Source organism: Nipponia nippon, unplaced genomic scaffold, assembly GCF_047370975.1.
Source record: "Nipponia nippon isolate SJK-2023a ecotype South Korea unplaced genomic scaffold, ASM4737097v1 scaffold_6, whole genome shotgun sequence".
Taxonomy (NCBI): Eukaryota; Metazoa; Chordata; class Aves; order Pelecaniformes; family Threskiornithidae; genus Nipponia; species Nipponia nippon.
Window position 1 is genome coordinate 58,003,923 of NW_028262380.1, and position 24,025 is coordinate 58,027,947.

General features: G+C 42.1%; 1 long non-coding RNA gene across 1 annotated transcript; it reads left to right on the plus strand.

The window, feature by feature from the left end:
- Positions 1-2,556: 2,556 nt before the first annotated feature.
- LOC148051499 (uncharacterized) lies at positions 2,557-18,325 on the plus strand. Its single transcript, XR_015699982.1, has 5 exons — positions 2,557-2,771; positions 6,057-6,281; positions 6,700-6,810; positions 14,771-14,817; positions 18,201-18,325. It is a non-coding gene; the product is annotated as an uncharacterized LOC148051499 (long non-coding RNA).
- Positions 18,326-24,025: the final 5,700 nt, after the last annotated feature.

Consider the following 24,025-nt stretch of genomic DNA (forward strand, 5'->3'; position numbering starts at 1 on the left):
AAGCTCTCTTTGCAACTCTTACACAGTTTTCCACGTCTGGCTTTCCTTTCCTTTCCCTCCACCCTCCTCCCCAGCTTTCCGCTCGCAGGGAAGTGCCAGTGCCCTCATTAGCATGGCCCAGTTTTTGCGTTTCCGAGGCCTTTATTGAAACCCCCGGCCAGCAACTTTCTCCCTGTTTATTCTGAGCTTTTCTCTGCCTGGGAGCGTGCCCCCACACACCCTCCACTCCTGCCCAGACCTTTCCCATGCTGACGCAATCTGTTTTTGTTCTGCTGCCTGTCCTGAGATAACCTTGCTCACTGTCCCTGCACAGTCACATTCCCTCACTTAGGAAGAGAGTTTTCTCCTCAGCTGGAGGGTCTTGGTTGGGCAAACTACTGTAATAACACACAGACCATGGGTAGGTAGTCTGGGAGACAAAGCACGTCATTACTTTTTATTGTACTTTGTGCTGACACCACAGGCAGAGCGGAGTTCTGCATGAAGCAAGGCAAACGGCCACACGGCAATGAAGTTACGGCAGCTCCAGTGCGGTTGGACACATAGGCTCATCCTTTCTTAGTCCCTGTCCAATCAGAAATGGTGAGGACAAGGAAAAATTGCAGGAATTTAATGATTTAGTACTGAACTGCAGGGGAGGCAGGATGTTCGGTTATTGTTGATGATTCTTTCGCTTTCTAGGCTGAGGAAAATATCCCTAAAGAAAAAAATGTCCCATGGGGTTAGAAAGACCAGTCGTTCATTAAGGACTAATTTGGAGCACAGTCCACAGCTTTGTTCCTGACTGAGAAACAAGCTTCTTTATGGTGTGAACGCACATGAGTCCAGGGTTTTGGTTTGGCCCGCTGTACAGAAGACCATGGCCCAGCTGTGACTGGCATCCAGAAATACAGCACATTTGCCCAAGGTTTGGAGATGTTTAAGGTTTTCCTGTTGTATGGGGAGTGTTTACAGATTTCCCCAGTGCACACAGTGGAACCATATTTGTGCTCTGAAATTCAGGTGGTGATCTATGAGTTGCTGTGTTGTGCTAATAAATTCAGAACAAATTATATCTGCCTGAAAAGTCTCCTGTATTCTCTTGTGTTCATTTATGAAATGGAATTGCACATAGATTAAGTATTAGTGGACGAAAGGAAGTTGCTGTAACTCATGCCTGCTTAGACATTATGTAACATGGTTGTAAAACATTTTATTAAAGGCTTTCCGTAACTGAGAATCCCTTGCCCTGTACATGTTTATCTGTCCTGTACCAGGGGCTTGGAAGGGACTTACTATAGGCAGCTTTGTGCTATGAAGCATCCTTTGGTCCTAAGGAGCACACTGCGGGTTCACATATGAGCTTTAAGGCAGCTTCATGCTAATTGCCCTCCACATCATAACCTCTGACACTAGTGGCCTTTGATAATTCCCATTTCAGATTTGTATTTTCTTGTTAATTACAGAGCTTACTTGTTAATTACAGAGTGTAAGTTACTGTTATTAAAAATATATGGCTATTGCTTGTTCTGTGGTAATGCTTAGAGGAGCAAATTCACATTGGGTTTCATTGTGTTGGCTATGCAAACCCACAGATGGCATTGCTGGGCTAGAATTGCTCACAGTAGGTTGGGTAGGGAGGGAAGAGGAGTCTGGTGGTGAGAGAGCTCTTCCTCCAGAGGTACTGGCCCCTCCACCCCTCCAACCTGAAGTCTCTGGTGGACTTGCATACACAGTGGAATTGAAACTTTTTGGTTGCTGCCAGAAGGTTGTTTCTGATGCATTTCAGGGAGTTGCTTGCACCATACATTTGACATATTTTCTTATCACCTTGAGAAATATCTGCCAAGTTTAATTCTTACCTGTTTTTGCAGTTTGCAAGGATCTCTCCTTTGCTGATTTTCTCCTGGAGCCTCATTGCTCTGCATTTTACTTAGATACATTGCCCTCTAGGGACCTGTGGAAAAATTCTCTGGTGGGAATTGCTTCTGGGTGGACTGTTGGTATTTATGTCTGTGAAAGTTGGATGTTTTGTACCCTGTGAACCCAGACTTCTTTTAAAGTCAGACAGTCTGAGAAATATAATTACACTACACTTATTTGATGACTATAAGGATACATGGCTTTGACTTTTCTTATTAATGCAGTACTTTTTCTGCTGATGAAAGGAAAGACATGGGAAGGGTACTATCTTGGTCCAAGATCTTTCATATGACTACAATTCACCCTTAGGAAAACCCAAGAGTGACCACCAGGATACCAGAGGATGTGGGTTATTTTGAATAGCTTCTGTATATACCGTTTGTCTATGCAACTGTTGGTATTGTAGGTGCAAAGAGTTAATCTAGTCCTAAAAGGATTACACATCTGCAGGAAGGCAGACAGTACTTAACCTAATTACCGAAATATGTAGTCAGCCAGTTCAGGCACTAAAACATATTTTTCTCTGGAGTCCAAAAGAGGACATCCAGTACAGGACAGAAGCAGAACTACAGCTTCATGAGCAAAAAAGTCTGCTGACTAGCTGAATCAGTCTTATCTGCTGTAACTAACAGAGAAGACAGGAGAATGATAAAACCCCAGGGGAAGGGCAGAAGGAGACAAAGATATTTACCTTCTGCTCCTTAAAAAGGATGTTCTTTTCAGCAAGGAGAGTCAATAACTAGAGGTGATGCATGAAGACAAGTGCACCCTGTATTGCTGTGGAAGATGCAAAAGACTCTCAGGAGGGGTTAGGCAACTGAGATGGAGTCCTGCGCTCGTGTTTCAGATGCATGGAGCAGCAATGATAGGTATGTCTCACATGGCGCAGAGCTACCAGGTGCATGCTGACATGAATTAGGTTATCGACATGCCACAAGACAGGGCCATGCAGAGATGCTACCTGGAGTGCTGGAAGCAGCACAGCTACATTAGCTTGGTGCCATAGAGATACAAAAATATGTTTGGTATTAGTTTAGGTGCTAATGTCCACTGTACTGTGCTGCTTCAAGGCCTGAAAATAAGTCACTTGGTAATACCTAGATCTGCATTGTGCTGTGTAAAAATAGCCTGTATCTTTCATTTCATTTGTGAGTAAAGCAGTTGAAGTCGAGAATTTCCTTTTGACAAACTGGGTATAAGGAAGTAGGATGGTGGAGTTCTGGCAAGAGCGTGTATGGACTGTTGGGGAGTCTTGGAAAGTTGTGCCTTGAGGTCTTGAGGACCCTGACAGCGGGAAAGAAAGAACATCATTGCTGGAGTCTGGAGAATGCTTTCAGGCCAGATGTAGTGCCCCCATATGAAAAACTCTCCTGGCCAGAGCAGTAGGAGGCAAAATTGAGGTCCAATACAAAATATGCTGACTGTTCACAGAATGACCTCTGTCAGTGTTGTAATAATTTTCTTCTAGTTTTTTATGGGCTTCATTTGGTTATTGTTATCCCCTTCCCCTGTTTTAAGCTTTGCAAGAGAAGTTACATCCTTAAGCAGATTCCCACTGATACCAATAAAAATCAGCAGTGCGTGTCAGCAAGATCCTGACCAAATGTGAGTTTTCCCTGCAACATCATTCAGCTCGGGATTTACCCAAGAAAATCATTCTTTCCTTCTTTTGTTTTATAAAAAGATGAGGTACGTTCAGTTGCTTGCAGTTAGTAGCATGACAGTAATAAGCTGTTAAAAGAAGGACAGGGACTTTGCAGATGAGCTCAGGAAACTCTTGCTGCTCATAAGGGACTCGGCGGCAGTGACTGTGAGGGAAGCTGATGGGAGCTCTGGCAGAGCAGGTGGGGTGAGGAAATGTGGAGTTAGACATGGAGGGATAAATGGGAGGGAGGAAAGGCAGTCGTATCCTGGGATTTGTAGGTGGTGACAGGAAAACTATATTTGCAGTGACAGTAGATAGTGAGCTAGTGGGACATCTGTCATCCTTACTTTTCAGCTCTATGGAAAATACTGTTAGGGCTTCAAAGTCACATTGTCTTTTCAAAACGAAATGATCAAATAGCATGTTTCAGGGAGGATCACTGTCTCCCTTAATCCCATGCATGATGATCTTTGCCTTTTGCCGTTGGTTTGTTAATTCACTCAGTTGTTTTGTGCACACTTATCAGACACGGAAGAGCCAGGCCAGCATTTCTCATGGTTATCAAGGATGATACTTTGAGCTCTAAAGAAGTCATATGTGGCTAAAAGGCTCGTGATTTGTACAATATATTAGCTACTGTTTTCCAAAACATGAAAATCAGTGGAGCTTTATAACCCTGTTGTAAATAGGAAAAGACAGACTTTTAACTGATGGCGACAGCACCTGCAATGAAATATGCATTATGAAACCATGAGCATGTTCCTTTATCACAGGACACTGTTGGGAAATGCATTAACTGTTAACCACCAGTTAACTGGCAGCTCAGGCAGACAAACCAAGGATTCAATGTAAAGGTCTATTACCTCTTACAGCAACCCTAGGTATGACTGCTCAATTGGGAAGTTAGCATAAATCAGCAAGGTCTTGTCAGTGTGCTTCCCCTGCTGCCGTCTATTTTCTAGTGATTTGGGAGAAAGCATATTTTGGTCTCTGGAGATACTAGAGGGGTCAGCAGTCACTCTCATGAATGCTCGATCAACGCAAATGAGTATTCTCTATGAATCAGTATACACTCCCTGTCTGTGCATCCGCACTAAAAAAATTTAATTGCTATGAAATCTGACTATCACTTGTAGGGAAAATAGCAGTTGGTTGTATTTCAAGTGTCCACTGCTGGGCTACCTTAATTCCTCAAAGAAGGGCTGAATAAAAAAGGTGGCTAATGGTTAAAAGTAAAGAATGTTGCTTAGGAAAAGTATTAGCAACTCATTAAAATACCTGAAAGGCAAAATAAGTCTGTTTTGCTTCTTAGTAAGTTATGTGTAAAAACTTTCAAAATTTGTGTTGCCTTGAGTATAATTGAATGTGTTTTGCAGGTGGAGGGAAAGCAAGGTGTAGAGATGTGTGCTAGAAGGAATCCAAGTTTTGTCCACTGAGCTTTCCAGAACTGTCAAAATCTGGGGGTAGTGTAAGAGACCACAATCTGAAAAAGTGGCAAGATAGAATGATTTCTAGTCATACCAGATAAAACTCTACTTTTGGCAAATGGTAAAAGTAAAGTTTCAGAAAATGTTCGAGTCAATCTAAGAGTGTGCTGCTCTTTTTAGTTTAACTCTGCATTTTTCTGAACCCTCAGTGCGTTTGTTCAAACCAGCAAAAAACTAAACCATGAAAAACAAGAGATTAATTTTCTGCCGGCTAAGCTTCCTGACCTGGTTCTCCGTAGCATCAGATGAGTGCCCGTGCTGGCCAGGGGGAAGGGTGGGAAGACGCAGCCAGGGGTCAGAGGAGGTGGAACCGTCCTTTTGAGCAGCAACTGGCTATTCACTAAGGCACAGTTTTACAGTATGTTGAAGCCAAAATTAACTCAAAAAGCTATGCAAAGAGAAGACTGAAAATAATGCTTTTTTAGCTAGATGATAGGAACTTTCCTGATCTTTTTCTGAGAACTGTGTTCACCCCCGTGAGTTTTTGCATATAAAAAGGAACATAAAGTTTAATATTCCAAATTGGGATAGTCACAGAAATAGAAAATTAAACGTTTTGGAAGTGAAATGAGGTGGATATAGAAACATGAATTCAGTTGCACATCAGAAATCAGGCAAAAGGGTGCAAATTTATTGTTTTACTTTTAGATAGGCTGAAAGATTTCAAATAAAAAAAAAAGTCCAGAGCCTTACTAACGAATGGCAGCAATTGTCCAGCTTCCACCAAGTCTTTTTGTTCCCTGAACCAGGCCACCAAACACTGGCAGTCTGTGCTTCGTTTCCAGTTTGACCTCACAGTTGACACACAGGTCAGACTCCCAGGGGTGACCCTCCAGATGGGAGTCACAAAATCATTCAAATGTCTTCCCATTTGTCATGTGATTCCTTTTCTGGATATCTTTTTGGGGCGAGAAGTGTGTGTGGGGGTGATGTATGGTGGCACAGTGGGTAAGGAGTTGCTTTTTCTTGTTAACTGTATGTGATGACTTCCACAAGTGGATCAATTCTTCTGTCTTTACTAGGCAAAATACCTAAGAAGTTCACCAAGTATTTTGCCTGAATAAGGACTGGAGAAAGGGGCCCAGAATGTGAATTCCGTCCCTGGGTCACCTGTGGATCACTCACCCAAACGTTTAAATGATAAGTCCCTTCACGACCCCACGTGCATCCAGGGCAATTTCAGAAAGATCTAACCCTATCCCAGCCTAATGGGGACCCAACTTCAAATTGCTGCTATTTGAATTGAGGTAAGCCATGGTCCTTTCCTGTTTCTGCTGGGAAGTTCACCAGGCATGTCATGAAAGGTTATCAGTGTAACCCAACCGGCAGCCATCGCGGGATAAAACCAGCTAATTTCAAGTAAAGGGACAAAAGGTCAGAGCACTGCAAACCCAATACTGCCACCAGCATCTTGGGTTACAAGGTTACAGTACAGGGGAAGGAGGGGGATGAAGCGTAGCCTAGTAAACACTCAGTCAGCTCTCAAAAATAGAAAGTGACATGGATCCTAATGGGAGAAATATGAAGCTACTGTATAGCACATATTCACCTGCCATTATCACTTACATATGCTGAGAGGGAGGGCAGCTGGCTCCAAACTCCTCTCCAAAGCAGAGGGATATTTTTAAGTAAAGTTAATGCATTAAATTTAAATTACTTTGGCAGCAGGAGAGACTCTGGAACCTGCATGAACATTTTGGAAATGCTTCACTTTGGAGAACAGTATTTTGTGGTCTCTTGGGTTGAATCAATGTTGTTCCAGCAGTTTACACTCAGGTAAAAGTGAGTACAGAAATGATAAAGCTCTCTTTCTGATACAGTCTTAAGCCATTTGAACATCCTTTTGGTTAAACTACTGCATGTTTCCTTTTCATTTGCTGTATGCCAAGAAAGCAGGTCTTTGAGGGACTCTCTTCGATCTATATTCTTTGCTTCTTAGGAAACCTCTAAGTGGAACATAGTTCATTGTGAGTGAAACCCCCTTGGTGCCATCTTTGATTCATGGGTATTTCCTTTACTGCATCATCTGCAAAATTCTATATATGACAACAGCTTATATACTGTTGTCTGATACAAGCACAGGGGAAAGAGTCTATCTGTGAGATTTACACTGCTATTGCAAATTGTATTGGAAATAAATAAGGCAGGCATAGATAGTAACTCAGCAGTAATAAGGTTAGGTAGAAAGTCTCACTTGATACTTGACAAGAAAACAGAAGATGCCAAACTAAGGAGGTTGGCCAAAAGACTCTATCAACTGCGTAAGCCAGAGTCCTATCAGTCTCCAGCTATGCTTCTGACTCAGCACAGCATGCTGGATTAATGGAGTGCCAGGTCCTGCTCTGCCTCTCAGTGCATGTCAACATTGGAACAAGCCATAAAAAACAGGTTTTGTTTCACAAATACCTCCAAGGCTTTCAAAACTTTTGAAATCTTCTGAAATCTCTAATCAGATATGACTTTGTTGAAAGCTTTGCTTGCAGAGTGAAAAGGTCAGTCTCCGTATTTAAGTTTTTCTTCTCTTATGTACACTGGACTTGCAAAATCTAGTAAAAAAACGTTGAAACTGATAGTGCAAACAAATGTGTTTGGTTTGACAAAACAATTTCTGAAGCAAAATCTATTTATTAAAAAGACCCAATGTAGTTCCAGCCTAGTAATTCAGAATAAGGCAGCTAGAAGGATGGGTCTTTCACTGAAAGACTCCCACACAGAATAGTATTTTTGTAGTCACTCCTTCTCACCACATCTCAATCTCACATGCCTCCATGGCCCTGGAACCGGTTGCATGGGTTTGAAACTGTTTTGATCAGAAACTTTATTGGCCTTTTGTTCCTGCATAAGGGTTGTTGATGCACCTCTGCCCCGTACTGTGTGAAACTATTTATTTAATTCTTTTCAGGCAAGCCATGGACTTTTACTCTCCTGATAAGTACGTTCCTAGTACCTGGAAATAGTGTAATGTCCTGCTGCTACCAATATGTTCTCATGTATCTGGGAAAATTCCTGGGTATTTTTGTAGGAGACCTGCTATGATTCTGAATAAAGAGAATGAAGTTTCCCTGTCTTAAAACCAGGCTGTCTAACTGTTTTAGATAACCTGAACCAAATTACAGTAATTCTCCTTTAAGTGCTTTAAAGTTTGATTATCTCCTTGTAATGTACATCCAATCTAATGCAGTGCAAACAGTACTGAATTGGGCTTCCAGGGGACATGCAGACACGCTATGCAAGTGATATAATCAATGATATTTGTATGTGTATGCTATGTATATAAACAATGTATATTTGTATACATATATATGTATATAAACAATGATATTTGTATGTGTATGCCATGCCAGCCCATAAAAACCACAATTATCTCTTCTTTTTATTTTGGTATCCATGACCAAAGCACTGATCGTGCTTCGCCAGTGTAATACAGAGATTGTCATTTACCAATGATTACTCTTCGTATTTTACTAACAGTCAATTGTCACAAGAGCCATAGCCTGGACCAGGCTTTCAGTGTTCTAGTTGCTATACAACTAAACACCAAAATGGCAGTTCCCCAAAAACTTTCAATGAAAGTAAATAAAGCAATTCAATCATGACATGCAGCCTCTTAATATTATACTGACAAACCCCAAGGAAATTCACAAGAGCAAAGGACCAGAAATGACAGTTAGGATTACCTGGTTTGATTTATTAATACATTCAGGCCTACATCATGCCTGTAACCTCCAGCTAAACTGGAGTATTTATTTGAAAGAGCTGGAAAATAAAGGGAATGAGGCTGGTGCACAACTGAGAAAGGAATTGGAGTTAACTGGTCACAGTAAATACACCTTTGAGTAGATAGATAGGAGATGTTGGTGTAGTTTGGAAACTGGGATTGGAAAGATGAGCTGGATGTCAGCAGAAGGTAATTCTGGATCTCAGGACCCACCATAACAAAGGCTGCATTCAGATATTTGTTTTAAAAAAGGAAGGAGAAAGAGGGAGAGATCAGAGTCAAAAATTGTAGCAGTGCAGTTCTGGAGTAAGTCTGACAAAACAGGGGCATTCTAGTAGCAAGATGAGTAGTCAATACAAAACACGTCCTGATAGAAACCAATATATAGTAATTTATTTATGTATATATAGCTCTGCTCCACAATAATGTCAATGTTTTCCACACTGCTTATTGATTTCCGCAGTCATCCGAGACACAAAAAGGGAGACCCTCTAAATGCAGATAAAGAGTATTTATTGAGCACTTTTACCTTTTTTACCAGCTACCTGGTAGTGTTAACAGTAACCAAGCACAAACAAATGATTACTCATGGTTGATGTTGTATGTCCTACCAGGTCACTTAAGGTTCAGTAAGAAATTAAACATCAAACAAAACAACCTGCAATAGCTAAACGCAGCAAACCAACTAAATTATAGTTTATGGGGATTCTGTTGCTCACAAAGACTAAGTCATGCTCTCACCACCTCTAAAGGGTATATCTGCTGGCCACCGCTCCCTCTGCCCTCTGGTTAGCCTGGATCATACATAACCTGGGAAAAGAGCCAGCTTTGGTGATTACAGATTCCATGAAATTCACGCAAATGGATGAGTGGTGTCAAAAGCTTGTTGCTCTTGGAGGGCACAGGCAAGTCACTGAACCCTTGCAGTCCCAAGATGGTTCAAGAAAATCTGAATCGCGGAGGGGAAAAACAAAGAGCAATGTCAGTCTTTTTAGACCACTTGTTTCAGATGTTACTAGCTGTGTGCTCGAAAAAAACAATGCCTGCATTATTTTTGGGAATTCAAATTATGTGTAGTGTTTCTTGCACATCCTCTTATGTTTGTTTTCCCTATGCCTGGGGCCTTTGCAGTATAAAACCATAGAAGTCACATGCTTATCCAGAGCTTAAAAAATATCCTCTGTATCTTCCAGTCTGACATCGTTCCTATCACATAGTCACTAATTCTATAAGCCTACTAGGATATTATATCACCTCCTATGAAAGCCTTTGACGAAGGTGACTCGACTAACTCAGTAAGCAGGTTATCCAATTGCATAATTTGCTTTATAGTAAAATTAGATATGGACTCAACCAACAAAGTTTGCATTGAGATCCACATTTTTCTGAGACTCAGATTCACTTAAGTAATTTAAAAAATATTGTTCCTGGACTAACTTGTAAATTCCCATGTAAAGTTAGACCGACAATTGCAGAAGGACTTAAAGCTTGTATTTTCAATCTTAGAAGAAGTAGAAACAAAAGTAGTAAAATATGTAAGGGGGCAAAGGACGTAATCTTTTGGTACTAATATATAAAAAGGTCTAACCATTTGTCACCTACTCCTGTGACCCAGAATGGCTCACATCATTGTTAGCCTCCAGAGCGGGGTGCCTGCATCCAGCCAAACTAGAGGGAATAGTCTCTTACCTGGACTAACCCCCTAACAGCATCCAGAAAAGTTCGTAAAAAAGCTGTAGGCCAACATCATGCAACACACTGTGAGAACAATTTAATAGCATAAACAACTGAGCTGCTACACCCAGAAACATTTGCAGGCACTGCTAGCCGTAGATAGAGCCTAAAGTTATCTGACCTTTGTTTTCAGCTGAAAAAGAGCCGGGTTATTTCTGTACTGTTTGTGATACAGCATGTGATCGTTCATATTGAAAAGTTTCTTCTCCCTACCAGCCTCACAAAAATGAAACAACCTTCCAGGAGGGATGTGTTTGGGGAACACCAGAGCAAAGAGCAGAGGCTCCTAAAACAGCATCGCATGCCCTGGGACCAGGGGTGGGGAAGGATGCGTGCCCTGGGTGTTGCCAGGCCTGGTGGCCCCACAGCTACCTGCAAGGCTGTGGTGTTTTGGAGGGAACCGTTGCTTTGGTGGAACAATTTATGGTTTTTGTAGAGGAGAGCCAATTATGTTTTTACAGGTAGCCCCTGTCCGTCTGACAGCCCCTCTGGCCTGAGGGCTTCATAGGGAGGTAATGGTCTGTCCTGTTGGCTTTTTTGTCTCCTTGAGCATGTCTGTGTAGAGCTTTCAGTGGCAAGCAGGTACAAGTTTGCCTGACAAGCCACATGCTCCAGAGTGTGATAGTTTGTCAGCAGGGTGACGCAGGGTGAGTGGGGTGCCTGCGAGGGGAGAGTAATATTTGATCATGTTGAGCAGCGCTGGGAGGTGGTAATGCTGTGTGATGCAGAAGACACCGAACTCTACAGCAGCCTCTATGTGGATTTGGCAAGAGGTGTGTTGGGTTTAGGAAGTGAGGCTTAGCCTAATGCTATGAGCCACTAAGGGTATTTTTCTCTGCCAAGCTTATAGTAGGTCTGTGCAATAGCGGTTCTAAGTTTAACAGATGAAGCAATGCATATTGGAGAAGTTCTTCACCCAGAAGTTTATTTTAAACTTTACAATTTTAGATGTGTTCCTTGAAAGTGTGGTTCACCAGAAATTGTTACTTTGACCGTGTTCATGAAGGAAGACGATTTTTTCTGAAGTGGCTTCACTGAAAGTAAAAGGCAAATAAATATGCCGTTATGTTACTCATTTTTTAGAAAAGCTGCTGATTATTTGAGATCTTAACTCATAATTTTTGATCATTTGTGGTTGGCAATGAATGAACCAAGTAGATTTTACAGAATGGCCACGCATGATACAAATAATACTTACAAACCAACTAACTTTACAGTGAAGCCTTCCCCAGCCAAAGAACATGGGACCTTTTGAGGATTAGCTATAATCTTACTTCTCCTTATTTTACTCATGATGAATTTGGAGGGGGGGATTAGTTTGAACTACAGTAGAGCCTGACGTTTGTACAGCATCTAATACAGGTTTTCGTGTAGTTTAAACAATCTGCTGAAACTCAGTTTTCAGTTCAGGTTAACTGCCTTGTACCAAGGTATTTAAGCATGCTCAAAATCAGCATATAGGGGTTTGAAGGAAAAGGGAAGTAGAGGTTCTTAAGCTTTGATATAAAAAATATAAATTCCTGGAAAAAGCAGAGGTTGCTTGCTGTATATTACAGTAAGCGCTAGGAAACCAAGGGAAGAAATGAGTTCATGCAAGGTTTTGAGAGCCAACCCTAGAAGAAGTGTAGCTATTTTGCAGTTACATTAATCTGTGCTAAAGCCAGTTCTGTAGGGGAATGAAGTGTTTGCTGTGAGCTATCTGAACAGAGAAGTGTTTCAAAGTGACTATTAAAAATAGCATGATTTTTCATGTGATAGTATTTGCTTTTCTTTTTTTTTTTTTTAAGTAAATAAAAAGACCCTAAAAACCGACAAATTAGGTTTCTCCTTCAGTGCCATTGTGAATTCTGCCCTGACTTCTTCCCTTCGGGAATGTGACTGGCCACAGTGGAGGAAACGAGATTCTGTTGTGGGCAGGAGGAGGACTCCAGAGATAATTGCTGGAGCTTCACTGCCCAAAAGCTTTGTGGATGGCTTCTTCGCTGCAGGTCAGGAAAGTGTTCCGGGCACTGCTTAGCAGTTGGTGCTGCGTCTTTCATTCTTGAGTGTACCAACACAAAGTTGAAGCAAAGCATAATCCTCTGGGCTTGTGAGTGCTGGAATTAGTGGTGGGAAACAGAGGATGGGGAGGAGGAGAGAGCCCACATGGTAGGCAGAGGTGAAGTGTGGGGGGTAGGGGCTCAAAAGCTATGGGGGGACAGAAAGGAGGGGGAGAGATAGCAGCAGTGAGGCTTTTCTCTCCCTTTCTATCTCTGTTTAAAGAAAGTTACACTTGATTTATCCAGTGAACAAGCTACCATATGTATCCCTCAGTCACTGCTGCCAAGAGAGGAGGATTTGTGATGGATGAGTAGGGCAATGTCAACGAGTGGAAGTCTCTCATAGCATGTGGGGTGCAAAGGAGGATTTCCTTTTTCAGACGAATGGTAAACATAATTTCTCAGACACTTACAATTGCTCATTTAACTAGAAATTAATGCTAGGAATGAAGTGGAGCCAGCATAATGCTTGTTTACAAGCCAACCTGCTGATTCTTTTGGCCAGCTTGTTTAATTTCTGTTGATACTTCCTTTTAATGGTATATTAGTGCAAGATAGCATAACCTAAGAGTATGTGAGCTGGTGGAAACCAATGGAGTATAGGTTTGTACTTCAGCCTATCTATGCACTTTGGGGGTAAAAGCACTCTGTAAATTCACACTTTGTGTTTCATACAGTAGTTTGAATGCATGAGACTAGGGATGCAGGCGCCTGAATAAAGATCCCGATCCAAGGCTGTTGTGACTTGCATAACTTCAGTGAAGTCAGAAGTGCCACAGTAATTTATACCATCTGGGAATATGGCCCATTCTAGCAAATTTAAGAGTTGTCTTGCTTAATAAATCTGATGAGCAAGCAGAAGCTTCATACATCCTTTCATGTGGAAAGCTCTGTGCGGCTCAAATATTTACATACATGTTTCAGGATGGACACACACACTCTTCTTTCTGTCTCTCTTACTCTGCGAGATTGCTCCAGACCTTTGAAATGCTCAAATTCCTGATGAAATGTGCTTCCAAGGCATTTTAAAGTCCATGGAGGCAAGGAATTCATGCAGGATAGGTATCAAGACATTTCCCTGCAGCCGTCATAAGCAATGTAAAGAGTCTCTCTTAATCTGAAACACCTTCTCTCTTTTAAATTGATCCTGCTATGCATTACAAATTAGTGGACCACCAGTGGAAGACCTCCTGCTGTTATTTCATGTCCCTGAGCTCAGTCTGTATTGTGCTCTGGCTGGATACATTCATGTGAAATAAAAGATAGCACATACAGGTCACTTGAAATTATTCCAGTGGCTCCCTACCCAAGCCACAGAGGGTCTCAAGTGTTAATGTGCTTAGTTAAGTATTGTAACTGTTGCCACACACTGAGATTTTACGGATCTTAAAATGCATTGTTTGCTGCCAGCCATTTTATTTTCAGTTCATACTGCTGCTGAAGCCTAGAGACACTCCTCCTAGAGACACTGAGTCTCGTCTTTTTCTCATTTTGTTTTCTGAAACTGAAAATCATCATCAGTGGCTCTTTGGGTATCATCTCCAGCAGGACTCTTCTCCAGCAGAGTCCAAGGATTGCCTAAGTCCTGGTGTGGTGATTTATAGTTGCAGTTTTGCGGGAGTAATGAGTGTCTCTGGTGGGCATCTGTATGAGACTGGTATCTAACTCCCCAGCCTCAGGGTACACACCATCCAGTACCAGATACTGACTCTGTTCACCTCTGGAGCATCCTAGAGCCATGATTTGACACAGATGAGATGAATACACTTGATGACTGAATTTCTATCAAATTCACCAAAGCACATCATATAGAGTTTACAGCCTCTATGCTATCCGCAGCAGGACAGTTTATGCCTCATCTGGCATAACATCTGTCAAAATAAACTTCCCCTCTCTCTGCCTCCCAAATTTAATAAGCTGAATCTGTACTGAATCAGGTCTGTGTAGCTTGTGGCCACAGTGTTTTTGATCTGGTAGTAGCCAGCCTAAAACTGTCACATCAAATCCTGGCCCCAGGTGTATGCTTTGTGGTCAAAAGCACAGTACTGAAAACTGGGCTTCCTGCCTAGCTACTGAAGACTAGGACACAAACACCAGTTTTGTTCAGAGCACCAGCTTTTAGGACAGTCAGAACCATAGCCAAGGAAAAGAAACACAGAGTGTCTTGAATGATCTGGAGTCATCTATTGCCACTGCCTTAATTTTTTATTATTTTTATTTTTTATATATAATTTTTGTTCAACAGTTGTGCCGGGCATTCCCAACAGCAAGAGTGGCTGCATACGCAGAGGAGTGAGTATTTTCTTTTTCACTTTATGAGCCCCCTTGGAGGAGGTTGATCATCCCATTCTACGAGGGTTAAAAGTCATCGTGTAAGCAGTTCTGGCCTGCTATGTGGTACTGGAAATGAGCATGCTGGTTGTCCTTCTTGCAGGGAAAAGGAGTAAAAAGCTGTCTAAAGAGCTACTGATTGCTAGTGTCATCATTGCTCTGTTTGGAGACTCTAAAAGAGTATGGTGACCAAAATCTTGTTCAAGACTATGGATCTCTCTGCAAGTAATGTTATCGGCTGCCATGGTGATTCATTGTGCAGCTGTAGTGTCCAAGCTGATCTTCTCCCTACCCCTTGCAGAGTTACGGAGACAGAGCCTGCTATGCAAGCTACATAGGGGTCTTGAGCGCCATGGTCCTGAAGTTCTGAACCTAAAGGTACAAGCAGAGGCCTCATACCCAGAGATCATTAGTTACAACATTTGCTGTAGAATTTAAGGATGTCTGCAGGAATTAATGAATAAAAGGGTTCTCCAGAAGGACTTCCTTCTTTTTTACTATTCCCTTTATCCTTACTGCAGAGCCCAACTAAATGTGTGCCAAAAAGCCTACTGAAAAGGGAAGGAGAGACCAGTGAAAGACAGTATCAAATTCAAGCACGTCTAAAAAAAGTGCTCTCAACTCTGATATGTGTCAAATCCCAAATTCTTTCTTTCAGAGTGGAGCAATCGAAAGTGGAATGAGATAGACTGATTCCAGAACAGGTTTTCACACATGAGTTATTCTGCAATAGTTGTTGCAATGTACATGTACTCTGTCTAGATCAGAATTAACTTTCAAGTACAGACAAGCCCTTCCATTAGACTTGAATAAATTGTGAAAACATTTAATAAAGGTAACAGGTTATAAGATCTGCAGTGGCATTCATGGTTCATTTCGGTTTTGCTTTTCACAAAGATTTTGTGAGCTGGCACTAAACACCCCATATTTTCCAAGCAATAGGGAACCTTGTCAATTCTTCTGTGACAGTGTTTGCCCAGCTATTTATACCAGAACTTTTGATGTGCCCGATCTGAAAATTCTTAAAGAATCAGCAGCTCAGGGAGCATTTGAAACTTAAATAATGAAATCTCTGTGAACAGTACTCATAGCATTACAGATGTAAATTATTCCTGAGCAGCCTACTGGGTCATGCAAACGTTTATGACTTTCATAAAGGGAGCACAAAGAGAACTGTCAAAGACATAAGCCTACACATCCCCATTTGCCCAGACCGTGGCCATCACTAGCTTCATTACCATGGATTTGTCCTTCAGTGTACGTTAGTGCTGATATCTAAAGCAACAGGAGAATGAAGTTCCCTGTGCATTTTGCGTCATTGATTTCAAATCAATGTTGAGTTTGTCATTGACATTTCAATGGCAAGCAGACCTCCCTATTCAAAGGATGAATTTTGGCACTGTCTCCTTTGGTTAATCCTTTTAAAAGTGCTTAAACATCAATGGTAGCATTTGGCTCTGCATGCATGATTTCTGGGCAACTGCTCAAAACTTAGTAAGCAATAATCTTTTTGTTTAATCATTCACTGCAAACATGTTACATAAAATAGACTGATAACAGAGTCATGAGACTCCTTTTTCCACTGGTATTGTACAAATGATGAGACCTGAAAAGTTTTTGAAAGCTAGGCAGTGCAAATTAAATTTGCTGCTGTGAGAAACAAGAACTTTTTTCAAACCAGTGGAATTAGATCTCTTTAAGTCACTAGTGTGTCTCTTCCCACATGAAGTAGATCATCTTTTGGAAAACCCTGTACTGAAGGACTGATGCATGTTTTTTGGTTCAGTAACAGGTAGGGCAAAGCAGATGCGATGCATGATATGCTGCTCTAAGGTCCTCAGCAAGTACATATTAGGGGCTGGATTGTAATACCCTCTAGATAGATAGGCATTAGCAGGAAAGACATACAGAAATACACTGGCACTGCTACATGCTCTGTTGGCTGGCAGAGATTTCTCCCATCTGTCCTTGTGTTGTGCACTTAGAAGGTGCTTAAAGTTGTGTGATTCTTCTGCTTCCTTGTTTTTATTTCCCATTTGCCTCTTGCTTAAGACAACCTAGTGCCCACGGGCTGGAATGTGTCATCACTTTGTCCCCATGCGATCTGATCTTCATGCCTACGGTTCAGTGGCCACCAGCCTTCCCACTTGACCAGCGTGCTGCAAGCTGCGTTCAGCAGCAGCCAAAAGCAATGTTTGCTTTGCAAGGAGACATTGCAAATGAAGCCGTATTCATTTAGAGAAGGCAAAAATACAGCAATAGAAAATGCAGGTGTGACTGGCAGACCACTTTGCAAAAATGAATGCTGTATTTGGGCAAGCCGTTGGGTTGTTTTTTGTGTAAGTATAAAGTACTTAATTCAATAGAAACAAGTCTAGAAAAACAGAAAAGAAAGAATAGACTGTCCTGAGGTAATTCACCATTCAGCAAGCACAGAGGGATTGTTACCAGACATGCCAGAGCTGTCACTTTGACTTTCAGCCCCCTAGCAATCAGCCTAGGAGCCTGCCTTGAAACAAGGCAGGAGGGCAGTCTGTGAACCGACTGAGAGAAAGGGGATGGGGGGGTTGTGCCCCTTTCTCTGCAGGTACTTTGGGGAGGGGTGAGAGGGCAAGGAAGGAGAGAGATGATTTTCATCTGGGGAATTTTGAAGATACTAGGTCTGTTGTTCAATATTTCTGTAGGTGCTGTAGTTTTGCTTCTAAATGCTGAAAAAGAGACGTTTCGTTTTCAGAGAGCTAGGTAATCCGTGTGTACCACTGGTCTCAGACATCTGAGCAGCAGGATTGTGGGTGCCTGAACTCTGTGCAACCCATAACGTCAGTGCCGGTGGAGAGACTTATGGTCCCACGCTCAGCCCCAGAGCAGAGCAGCTCCACCTCAGGAAAACTCAAGGCCACGAAGGCTGACACCTAAGATACTGCACTGCCATGTTTCAGCAGCGGAGCTAGCCCTGTCATGGGGATGGCATGTAACATTGCAAAGTGGTTGTAGCTTTTGACAATTTTCTTGTGTGTACAGTTAAAGAGGCCTGGCTATTTTTGTTTATAAACATTCTGTAGGCATTTAATGTTTTGAGGGTCTCTAAGGCATTTTTGGTTGCAAGGTTTTCCACAAAAGCTCATTTCTGACAGTATTAAACCTATAGGTAAACCAGGTTAATCCATATAACATGTTTTGGTACAAAGATTTACTCCATTTGAACAGCATGCAATGAAGACCTGGACTTGTGAGATGATAAATAGATAGATTTTTTTTTGTAGTCTAATTTGTCAACCACACTTTTAAAACTCTGTGTTTTTCAAGATTTGTACTTAGATGGTATTTCCTTTCTTTTCCAGCAGTGGCCTACAGATATCTTACTGCCTTCTCCTTTTCCTTGCTGCCTGTGGAAATATCTTTGCCCAAGACAGCAGTATGCTGAGGTATTCTTAAAGGGTTCACCTGCAATTATTAGCGTCTACCTAAGACCCCCCCCTTCATAAAATTTATTTTGTTCATCTCAGAAATATGTCAAACGGTGATTCCCTCTGTTTCACATTACATTTATTGAACATAAAGAGACTGCCTCACAGATAAATTGCTTTGGAATGAGTCTGTATACATGTTTCTATATGTGTTTGTGCACATATATATAGATACGTATATATACGTGTATATATACACATCCACTCACCCCATATGCATAATGTGCATGCACACATATTATTTATAGAAGAAATACCTATATTTCTAGACTGTTCTTCTGAAATGTGAAATAGCAAGTTTATACAGAAGGCAGTATTGTCAGTAGGTGGCAAACCTTTGAGGGACAAGGAGGAAGAAGATGTTCGGTGACTTTATGAATGCTGGAAAACAAAATAAAGCAAACAGAAAATATATTTGGAGGTGGGTACCCAGCAGCACCTGAAGGTTTATTCTGCTTCGGCTGTACTATGGGAGGAGGGAATGCTTGCAAGACGAAGTGCTCTCTCAGCTTGCTTTCCAGTGTGCCCCATCCTCCTGCTCTCAAATCCAAACTGGGGAAAGATTTATCGTGTACGTTAGGTGTAGTAAAAAGAGAATAGGACTCTTGTGGGGATGCAGGGAATAAGTGCAGGGGTATGAAGGAAAAGTCTTCTGACCTTCCTGTGAAGCCATAGAATCATAGAATCGTCAAGGTTGGAAAAGACCCTTAAGATCATTGAGTCCAACCGTAACCTATCACTGCCAAGTCCATCTATACCATGTCTTCAAGCACCGTATCTATCCGCTCTTTAAATACCTCCAGGGATGGGGACTCAACCACTTCCCTGGGCAGCCTGTTCCAATGCTTGACCACCCTCTCGGTGAAGAAGTTTTTCCTAATATCCAATCTAAACCTCCCCTGGCGCAGCTTGAGGCCGTTTCCTCTCATCCTGTCACTCGTTACTAGGGAGAAGAGACCAACCCCCACCTTGCTACAACCTCCTGTCAGGTAGTTGTAGAGAGCAATAAGGTCTCCCCTCAGCCTTTTCTTCTCCAGGCTAAACAACCCCAGTTCCCTCAGCCGCTCCTCATAAGACTTGTGCTCTAGACCCTTCACCAGCTTCATTGCCCTTCTCTGGACACATTCCAGCACCTCAATGTCCTTCTTGTAGTGAGGGGCCCAAAACTGAACACAGTACTCGAGGTGCGGCCTCACCAGTGCCGAGTACAGGGGCACTATCACCTCCCTGGTCCTGCTGGCCACACTATCCTTGATACAGGCCAGGATGCCATTGGCCCTTTTGGCCACCTGGGCACACAGCTGGCTTATGTTCAGGTGGCTGTCGACCAACACCCCCAGGTCCTTTTCTGCCAGGCACCTCTCCAGCCACTCCTCCCCAAGCCTGTAGCGTTGCATGGGGTTGTTGTGACTGAAGTGCAGGACCTGGCACTTAGCCTTGTTGAATCTCATGCAGTTGGCCCTGGCCCATTGGTCCAGCCTGTCCAGGTCCCTCTGTAGGGCCTTCCTACCCTCCAGCAGATCAACACTCCTACCCAACTTGGTGTCATCTGCAAACTTACTGAGGGTGCACTCGATCCCCTCATCCAGATCATCAGTGAAGATATTGAACAGGACTGGCCCCAGTACCGAGCCCTGGGGAACACCACTTGTGACTGGCTGCCAGCTGGATTTGACTCCATTCACCACCACTCTCTGGGCTTGGCCGTCCAGCCAGTTTTTAACCCAGCATAGAGTGCACCCATCCAAGCCGTGTGCAGCCAGCTTCTCCAGGAGAATGCTGTGGGAGACTGTGTCAAAGGCCTTACTAAAGTCCAAGTAGACCACATCCACAGCCTTCCCCTCATCCACTAAGAGGGTCACCTTGTCATAGAAGGAGACCAGGTTAGTGAAACAGGATCTCCCTTTCATAAACCCATGTGCATTTGTAGGCAAATATTTGCATACAGTACTCGCAGGTAACTCTCCAACCTCTCTTGTGAATCGGGAAGTAGCTTAACACCCTTTAGAAAAAATGTGTGATGATGCAGTCCTTGTAGATATTTGTTATATTTACACATCTATGTCTACACTTTCTTACATCGATTCTAACTTACACTGGAACTCATTATTTTTTCGCTGCAGTTTCACCACCTGTAACAGTGTCCTCATTTAGCTCTGAGTTAGGAAAGCAGCATTAAATGCTGTGATTATTTTTGTGTAGACGCATAAGTTGGAAGGGAATCTGGTCCTGTCTCACAGAGACTTGTAGGTGTCATCCGTACTATAATGCTGGTCTTTACAAATGAATGTGCAAAATATAGTATGTTCTTATAGTCTAATCTATTTATGATTTGTATGATCTGTCTCTTGCCTAACAGAGAGTAGAATAAAGCTAACTTAACTGAGAGCTGATTACAAGTATGTGAACAGAAATCTTTGTTCTCAAGAGCAAGCCACTGGAGCGTGTTAGCAGTGCATTTTCCAGATGAACTCCTTTCCTGCCTTATTTTGTGACTAGAATGAAGAAACTGAGGAATGGAGACCAAAAGCTTTCTCTTTGCTTAAAAGAAGTGCCCTGTGCCAGCTGAAAATGTATTTACAGATCTTCAAGCTTCCTGGGAGATGCTAGCCAGACTGCTTGCTTCCCTGTTGTTCTGTTACTGTGTCTCTTCATTGCTTCATGGTATTTCGTATAATCAGTCTCTGACTTTGTACTGCACAATGTAGGGCTTTATTTCCTGACAAAACCACATGCAAGTAGGGAATAAAATGAGGTAACTGCAAATAAGTAAATTGAGCTAACTATACTTTGTGACTTGCAGTCCTATATAATAGGGATTGTGCCTGATAAGGTGATTAACCTTTATAAACCATAACAAAGGTTATTATAGCTGCTTTTATACGTGGAAGTAAATAGAGACTTAAAAGTTCAGTCACTCGCTGAGCCTTGTTATGAATCAATAGCTAGGCTGAAGCCAGGAACCTTTTTCAGCCTTTCATGAGACCACAAGACTTTCTGCCTTGTCGGTTATTAAAGACTTTTAGCAACCTTCAGTGAATCATGCCAAAACACATTTCTTCATGTTCTTCCCCTTCTGCTTCCTTTATTTTTTTTTTTATTCCATATTGTTGTAAATGTATGTTATTGTGATATTGGAGCAGTGTTTACCCTAGCACACATGAATGGCTGTGAGCAGAGGTGGGAGAGACTGGAGGTTGTTTTGCTTAGTGCAGATTGGTCTTGAGCTGTGAAGCTCAGTGAAGGCTTTAAACTTTTGATGCTTTGTATCTAGGGTCTTCATGTAGGCCCAAATGTGTTTCCTTATGAAATATTGATGTGAAGAGTCCTCCTGTGTAGACTTCTCTCTCATGGCCTTTGCAGCATACCCTGCATCTCTGGAAGCTGAAGCCTACAGAGACGGTATGACACAGTCCGGTCACACCATGAGTCAGTGGGAAATGCAAAAACATAACGTGTCTTTTCTAATTCAGCTTTTCTGCTGAACCACAGGCACCAACAAAATCAAATGTTCCAGGTGGGAAAATACAAATGCATATGGGTAGCAGAGATAGGGAAATCCCATCACAGTCATTTGGCCTTGTCTTCCCTTGCATAATCCTTCTGCCAGAGCTTGTTTGGCAGCAGCACAGGCCAGGTCCAGGTTGAAAAGGGACACTACTAGAATACTTGTTCAAGTCATCACTGAGAAACCTGGAAGATTAAACTAACCTTTCTGCTGCTATGAGCAAGTATTTGCTCTGCTTGCAAGCATTAGTCACTTGTTTTTTTCTAAATTATTACATTAACTGGAGAAAAAAACCCAACAAGGTAGATCAAGCATGCTTATATACAATATGCTTCTATGTGTATACACGGTGCATAACCATACAGTGTAATCAATAGTCTTTCATTGACATCCCAGTTCCTCACTTTGTCTTCTCTAGTATATTATTGAATGCAGTTTCTTTAACACTTTCTGTTTTTTCAGCTCTTAGCTTAGAGTATCTGCAGCACTGGGAACTTACTAGGCAAGAGATGCCTGTACAAATTCTTGTGTCCCATTTTACAAGAGACATTCAAACAGCCTTCTCCACTTTTAGAAATATTTTTCTGATGGGTGTTTTTGACTTCTTTTTCTAGGCCCTATTTTTTGCATGTTGGTGCCGAAAGCTGTGGTTTTAGATGAAGGTGTCCCAGGCCCAGTCAAATATTTGACCCAGATTTTTACCACATTACAAATGAAATTTTCTCTGTGCTTTATGATGTTACTTTTTTTTTTTTTTTAACAGAAATGCGTCGCACATTGCAATGACACACGTAAAATAAGTGTTTCAGGTTTGTCCCTTGATCCCCCTCATTCATCTCCCTTTTTTTACCAGATATCATCAGACCTTGCTTCTTCTGGGTGTGCGTGTGGACTTTCCCCTCCGGACTTTGATGTGCTGGGGCTGTCTCTTAGTTTGCAGCCACCAAGCTTAACAGCTGTGAAGGTTATAAACATATTATCTGACAAGACTGTTTTGTATGTCTAAGAAACCATATATCTAAAAAGCAAGAGACAAAATATAATATTCCTGTGTAATTCTTCCACTCAGTGCATTCCCATTGCAATGTTTAATTGGAGCTAAGGCTGAGGTTTTTTTCCCCAGATGCGGACATGCGGCATGCCCTGTTTCCCTGGCGGTTCAGTGGTGCTGTGTTGACATGGCAACTTTTAATCCTGATTCTTCTCCCCTGAACAGTGCTGTCTAAGGCACAGCTTTCCGACTCCACACAGGTTCGGTCCTGGTTGCTTTTATGTATGGGAATTAACTGGCAGTGGGTTCAGACTCTCACAGTGTCACACTTTCATCAGTATTTGCAGCAAGGACCATCCTGTCTTTTTCCCTTCTTCTAACCAGTCTGTTTGCTTAAAAGTCTTAAACGTGCAATATAAAAGTGATTGAAACAGTGGTAAACTATGAGAATGCAATAAAATTACCTTGATTCAGCTTCCAGTAGGATGATGAGCTAGAGTGAAGATAAAAGTAACTAACAACTCCAGTGTGTGATGCCCACTTGGGATGGAGTCCTGCCTTTCCCTCACCCCACTGTCTCTTCCCTGTGTTGCATGTCCTGTGCAGGCTCAGGCCTCCTCCATGAGCTTGTTCATTAGCCTTGCAGAAAACTAATGGGGAAAAAAGCATGGTCTTATTTTTTTCTGCAAGGTAAGGGAGTTGAACTGGCTCACGGAGGTGTCTGATGAATGTAAGGGCTAGGGTGGAGGTTGAAACATATGGCTAAAAACAGGAATTGCACAGGCAGAACAAGAGAGGTAGAAAGAAGAAAAAGGGAAAGAGAGATGTAAAGGGGAAAAAAGCCTTGCCTGTTCAGTGGAGGGAATATATTTGATCAGTTCAGCTGCCTGGAACTGCTGCCTGTGTTTAGCCTTAATTATTTCTGCTTCCACTCTCCCATACTTTAGTCAATCTCTTCTAATTACTAAGCCCTTCACAGTGGGGATTGTGCATAAGCTTGTGAGTGGATTCTGAGTTACTGCGGGGACATTAACAATGACACAGTAATAGTAATTCTAGTAGGTCCAGCTCAACTCCTGGTAACTGTTGGACTGGTTCCTCCATTTAAATGATAGTGGGTTTTTCCAGTGTGTATCATAGAAGTGATAGCCTTTCTTGTTTAAAGAAAATAGACAACTTAGTTGTTCTAGGTAACTTGCACCT